Genomic DNA, 7,291 nt, shown 5'->3' on the forward strand with positions numbered 1-7,291 from the left:
CCCAGCTAATTTTTTGTATTTTTAGTAGAGACGAGGTTTCACCGTGTTAGCCAGGATGGTCTCGATCTCCTGACTTCGTGATCCACCCGCTGGGCCTCCCAAAGTACTGGAATTACAGGCATGACCCACGGCGCCAGGCCTGCCTTCTTTTCAGGACTCTGACCTTGAGTTTTCTTGCTAAGAGCCGCAGGCTTCACTGCTCCTCCTGGAACCAAGAGGCACCAAACTCTTGAGCCTCCTTCAAGAGAACTTCGGTCTCACGAAAATCTTTCCTACCCAGGTCCCAGAGAAAAGCATGGAGCAGGGAGACTGAGGGCCCAGTGTCCCTATATCCCTGCATCGGAGCTGCAGGAACCACTCTTGGCTTTCCTGAACTTTCTGCCCCACCTTTTAACATTCTTTCCTCCTATCAGAGACAGGCACCTGGGGAAACTGATGCACTGAGCCACCAGGCCCTGGGGCCAAGGAGCTCAGGCCTTTGCCCACCCCTACCTGCTGACCCTCTGCCAAGCTCCGAGCAATCATTCCACGCTGCCCAGAGTCAGCACCCTGTGCCAGAACTTCTCTGTCCCCTGTTTATTCTTAGCCCCTAGGAAACTGGCTCAGCACAAGCTTCTCAGCCATCCTGGGTAGACTCCCAGGCCAGTCTGCATTTAGTGACTTGGTTCCACCTCCCATGGTCACGTGGTCCCGTGTTTAGTTCAACTAAAAACTTTGCCTCCATAACATGCAGGGTTAGAGCCACAGTAACTGGCATAGAGATAATTATTCTAGTTCCCGAATCAAAATGCTGCTGATTAAACAATGGGTGCACCAAAATCTCAGAAGTCACCCCTAAAGAACGTATTCATGTAACCAAACACTACCTGTTCCCCAAAAACCTATTGAAATAAAAAATAAATTTAAAAAAAATGCTGCTGAGGGCCAGGCACTGTGGTTCATGCCTGTAATCCCAGCACTTTGGGAGGCTGAGGCAGGTGGATCACTTGAGGTCAGGAGTTTGAGACCATCCTGGCCAACACAGTGAAACCCCTGGTTCTACTAAAAATACAAAAATTAGCCAGGCGTGGTGGCTCACACTTGTAGTCCCAGCTACTCGGGAGGCTGAGGCAGAAGAATCGCTTGAACCCGGAAGGCAAAGGTTGCAGTAGCCGAGATCCTGCCACTGCACTACAGCCTGAGCAACAGAGCGAGACTCTTTAAAAAATAAATGCTGCTGAAAACCCCTGCTCCTCCAGCCCAGTAGCCCCAATCTATCCTGGCACTAGTGTTACTTAGAACAGGCCGACTACCCAACCAACAATCCCAAGCATATACAGGCTTCATAGAATAGAAGCTCATTTCTCACTCCTATAAAATCCACTCAGCTGCCGGGCGCGGTGGCTCACGCTTGTAATCCCAGTACTTTGGGAGGCCGAGGCGGGCGGATCACGAGGTCAGGAGATCGAGACCACAGTGAAACCCGGTCTCTAAAAATACAAAAAAATTAGCCGGGCGTAGTGGCGGGCGCCTGTAGTCCCAGCTACTCGGAGAGGCTGAGGCAGGAGAATGGCGTGAACCGGGGAGGCGGAGCTTGCAATGAGCCGAGATTGCGCCACTACACTCCAGCCTGGGCGACAGAGCGAGACTCCGTCTCAAAAAAAAAAAAAAAAAAAAAAATCCACTCAGCTGTGCAGGGGTGGGTCCTAGGCTCCACCCAGTCATGCAGACATTCAGAGACCCGTGGAGGCTCTGCCATCTTCAACATGGGCTTCTTAGATTGCTCTGGGCATTGATGTCCAGTGGGCAGTTGGAGGGGAGAGAGAATAGATGATCCTGTGGGTGGAGAGCCTTGTGGGAGGTTTTTAATAGACCAGGAAGTTGTGACTTCACCCTCTGTCCACATGCCATTGGCCAGAACTCAATCACATGGCCATGTCTAAGAGCAGGGGAAGGTGGGAAATGTAGTCTAGTTCAGGGGAAAAGGAAAACAGCTTGGGGAAGAGCTGGTCAGTGTCAGCCCCCTGGTCTCTGTCTTTTGTTTGGTAACTCCCTCCTCGGCCTCCCTCCGCCGAACTTTTTTGGGCATACCCACTTTAAAGTGACAGCTTTTCCTGGGACTGCATCAACTGTGTGTCCTGAGCCCCTCCTTCAGCTCCAACGGGATGTCTGACCTCTTCTCTGCTCCAGATGCTCCATCTGTAGCAACGGTCCATACTACCTTCAACCCAGGTTGGAGAGACGGTCTTGAGCTTGTGGCTAGACCCAAACAAGAACCACGAAATTATTGAACATCATGCTCGACAGAAGTGGCAGATACTTTAGGAATATCTCATTCAACTTGATCTTTATATCCACGATCAAGGTACCAGCAGAAAAATGCATACATTTGATCATTATTGAAAAGGATCAGGCCCCAAGAGGGAAGGAGAGGGATAGAAGGAAGGAAAAATGAAAGGAAGGAAGAAAATCATTTTTTGAGAATTTTCATAACAACCACGAAAGGGAGATATCACTAGCCCAGTGGTTTTCAAGTAGGGGCAATTTTGCATCTCAAGGGGTTGTTTACCAATATCTGGAGATATTTTTGTTTGTCATAACTTGAAAGGGGGGTGCTGCTGACATCTATTGGCAGAGGCTGACGATGCTGCTAAATATCCTATAACACACCAAACAGCCCCCTGCTTCATCCCCCAAAAGAATAATCTGCCACAAATATCAATCGTGCTGAGGCTGAGAAGCTCCACACTCACCTGATTCAACAGTGAGGGAAACTGAGGCACAGAAAGGGTGACACCACTCATGCACCATCACATGGCAAGTTTTTGGTGCTTAGTGTATCTAGGCTGTGGGCATACTAGGAAAACGCATATATTTAATCCCAGCATCTCCTTTCCCTGCAACCCATTTAGATTTCTGCCTTTTTCTTCTTCGTTGTTGAACCACCAGTTTCAGAAACAGACATTGGAATTTGAGGAAGGGAATGGGAAACGGCTCCTGTCCCCGGGGAGGGGGGCATTCTTGGAAGCCTGTGTCCCTGTGTCTGGGAACAGAATGATGATGGAGTTCAATCAGAACAGGCAGCAGGAGAACAAGCCCAGAAGCCTGGCCCAGCCTGACACAGGGACTCACCCTCCTCTGCCCACACCCCAGAAGCTGCAGTGAGGTGGTAGAGGAACGGAAAGATGGAGATCAAAACCCAGCTCCTCCCTTCCAAGGGGCAGCACTGGGCAAGTCACCCAGCCTCTCTTAGAGCCTGTTCCCTCCTCAGTCACATGAGGCAGGTGACATCCCTCACCTCACATTGTTGGGAGAATGAATTACACTTTCAACAAGGAAATGCACATAAACACCCCAGTTCAGCGACTGGTATTCAAGTGAGTATTCAGGAATGTTTGTTGACAAACAATACTAAAGGAATTTCTCAAAGTGGATTATTCTAGAAAAGCCCTTGGAGGCAGTGCTCTGAGAGCCAGGCCCAGAGGGTGCCTGGTGCACTGCACTTTGCTTTGGGAGAAACCTGCCATCCGCTCACACCTGGGAGCAGCCCCTGCTGCCAGCTCCTTCTATTGCCGAAGCCCATTTGTTTTCACCCTCAGTGTCCTGGGCTGCTGGGCAGAGGTGGTCAGGGCAGCTGTGTGGCTGCTGCTTTCTTTGCAGGACCTGACAACCCCCAAACCCTGCTGGGGCCCTCCTGGTTCCATGAAGGTTATGCAGGCTGCAAGAGCCCAGTCCTAACCAGGTCCCAGGTGCCCTGTTATGGGTCCCTAACGTGGAACCACAGGAGCTGGCACCAAGGAGGGGCCTGGGAGAAAGAGGGGGTGCGTGGATGGGACGTAAGGAGGCAAGGGACACCTTCCTGCAGGGAGCTCAGAACCAGCCATGTTCTGAGACTTCATCTCCCTGCATTGGTACCCAAGACAGCCTAGCCCTAGAGATCTGGGGCAGGGAGAGGGATGAGAGGAGAGAAATGGTTGCTCAGGGACCTTAGAATCCAGAGGGTGGAAGATGGGGCAGATACACCTGAGAAAGATGTTCTTAAACTTGCAGGTTTCAGCAAAACTGCTGGTGCAACCTCAAGAACAGAAGTCCTGCAATCGAAGAGAGTTACCAACCCACATCCTTGTGTGCTTAGAGCCCATTCCCTCCTGAGTCACCTAAGGAAGGTAGCATCCCCCAAACAGCAGTGTTGGAGCTGCAGGAGAGGAGGCGTGGAGGGACCTACACCTGACCTTTGTCCCCTAATAAGTATTCTGGGGACACATTCACTCCTATGGGACATCCAGAGGCCAAGGAAAAGATCGGGCCTTCTTGTCTACCTCCAAACCCAGCCAGGAGCTTGTCCACATGCTCAGCCTGAGGGCCTGGGCTTTGGGGACAGCAGCCTCAGCCACCACCTGCCCTCACTACCCCCACCACTTCACAGCCAGCAGCTTCGTACTTCTCTCCTCTCCAAAGGCTGAATCTGCTTCATCCACCAGACCAGACATTTAGCCATTCTCTGCCACCCAAAATAGAATTCCCTCCAGCTGCCTAGTATATCCGTCAGTAGGGCTGCATGACAAACTGCCTCAAAACACAGTGGTGTTAAAACAACCATTCAGTATACTCAAGGACTCTTGTCTCTGCTTGAGCAAGACAGGGTGAGGATGATTTTTCTCTGCTTCACTGTCTGGGGCCTCAGCTGGCAGACTCCAAGGCTGGGGGCTGGAATCATCTGGAGGTTCCCCCTTTAACTCACATGTCTGGTGGTTGATGCTGGCACTTGACCAAGACCTTAGGTTCAGTTTTCAGCCTGAATCTCTACACGTGGACTCTCTGTGTGACCTGAGCTTCCTCACAGCATAGTGGTTGAGTCCAAAGACGAGTGTCTCAAGAGTAAGGGAGAAAGGTGGAGGTCTCAGAAGGCACAGAGCATCACTTTCAGTGTATGGTAAGGGTTGGAATGGTCAAGAGACCACTTAGGGTTCAAGGAGAGAGGAAATAGACTCCACCAGTTTATGGGGAGTAACAAGGTTCTGGAAGAAAAAGTGGGAGCAGAAATCCTGCTCTGGTCGTGTTTTGGAATCTGCTCCCCTCATCTCTCTAGTACCTTGTCAGGCTCTAGGCTTCTCCACCCACAGACCCTCCCTCTCATCCTCCATCTCCACTGTGCCCCCTGGAACTTGCCACCTCTTTACATCTCCTCACTGTGGTCTCCTTCCACCTCCCGGCATAAAAGAAACCATGCCCTCACCCAAGGACACTGTGTCCTCCCTGGTGAAAGCTGCCCGTTCTGTAGAGGTTCTCTGCCCAGGTTCCCAATATAGCACTCCCGGCAGCCCAGCCCCAGACTCAGTCCCAAGAGATACACAGGTGGGAAGGGAGAAAGGATCTGAGGGACCTTAGACTCCAGGGATTGGCTGAGGCAGACACACCTGAGACAGGTATTTTTTAACTTGCAGCTTCCAGCAAAACAGCTGGTGCAATCTCAGGAATAGAAGTCAACGATAACAGATGGTTATGAACTCATGTCCTTGCACTTGGAATTGCAAGCAAGGAGAGTTGGTGGTGATGGTTGGGGGGATGCTAACACCTGCAAACCATCACTCCTCCACCCTCCTGGGGCAAAGTTTTCTCCTCTGAGGGTCTAAGTTGGCCATCCTGAGCCCTTTCTCAACCCCATCATCTCCCCAACTCCTTCCTGGCCACTCCCTCACTTTCATCAAAGACTTTACCTTGGCTAAAGCCTTCCTCTGTACCCCAAATACTGCCACCATCACAGCACATCAATGTCCATGGGGCCAACCACTCTGACTCCCTGACCACACAGCTCTCTGGTCTTCTCGCCTCCATTGACTTTTATCTCCAATCTTGACCTTGTCATCACGCCTAACTGTCCCAGTGTAATCTTCAGGGCCATCATTCTTCTCTCTGACCACAGTCTCCAATGCTCCCAATTCCTCCATGCTTTCTTCACCATGACACCCATTCTTCAACCTCATCAAGCCTCCAGGTCTTGACTCCTCCATTTTCTCCCAATCTATCAATCCTTCCTGGTTTCAGGGCCATCCTAAACAGTGTAGACCATGGTGAGACATCATTTAACCTCGCCTTTGCCAACACCTCAGTTCCCTTGGGCTCTCTTCTAGTATTTGTCTCCTAGAAGATCCCCAACCCTCTTCCAATCTCACCTTTCAAATTTTCTCCATCTCTGCACCTGAGCCTCAGGGTAACACCAGAGAAAATCAAGTGCCTGTGGGAGGCAGAATGGTGGTCCCCTGAGATGTCCACATCTTAATCCCTGGAACCTGTGAATATGTGGCCTTACATGACAAAAAGGACTTTGAGAATGTGATTAAATTAAGAATCTTCAGATGATCGGATTATCCTGGATTATCTGGGTAGCCCCAGATAGAAGGACAAGGGTCCCTCTAAGGGAAAGAGGGAGGCAGGAGTGTTGGAGGAGGGCTGTGACAGAGCAGCAGAGGTCAGAGTGATGGGACTGCTGGCTTTGAAGAAGGAAGAGGCCACAAGCTGAGGACTACTAGCAGCCTCTAGAGGGCAGGAAATCTGAGGGGTCTCCCCTGGAGCTTCCAGAAGAAACACAGCCCTGCCAACACTTTCATTTTTAGCTCAGTGGGACTTAAAACCTCCAGAACTGATACGATAATAAATTTGTATTGTTTAAGCCACCAAGTTTGAGGTAATTTGTTCCAAGAGCAAGAGCCAATGAATACAATCCCATGTGTATGCACGGGGCTGGTACTATGCTGCACCCCAGCTATCATCCTCAATGCCCTTGATATGGTTTGGCTGTGTCCCCACTCAAATCTCATCTTGAATTGTGGCTCCCATAATTCCCATGTGTCGTGGGAGGGACCAGGTGGAGATAATTGAATCATGGGGGCAGTTTCTCCCATACTGTTCTCATGGTAGTGAATAAGTCTCCTGAGATCTGATGGTTTCATAGATGGGAGTTCCCCTGCACAAGTTCTCTTGCCTGCCACCATGTAAGACATCCCTTTGCTCTTCCTTGTTTTCCACCATGATTGTGAGGCCTCCCCAGCCATGTGGAACTGTGAGTCCATTAAATCTCTTTCCTTTATAAATTACCCAGTCTCGGGTAAGTCTTTATTAGCAGCATGAGAACAGACTAAAACAGCCCTTGTCAGTGGGCACCACAATACTCACAACAGCTATTTCAGACTCTCACTACCTCCACGAAACCCTTCACCCATCATTTCCATCTCCTATTCTCAGCCATTGGCCCCACTTCTGAGGTCAATAAGAAAACAGAAGCCTTTAGATGGCAATCCCCTCACCTCCCCAC

This window comes from Hylobates moloch, unplaced genomic scaffold (genome assembly GCF_009828535.3).
Source record: "Hylobates moloch isolate HMO894 unplaced genomic scaffold, HMol_V3 SCAFFOLD_15, whole genome shotgun sequence".
In the NCBI taxonomy this organism is placed as follows: domain Eukaryota; kingdom Metazoa; phylum Chordata; class Mammalia; order Primates; family Hylobatidae; genus Hylobates; species Hylobates moloch.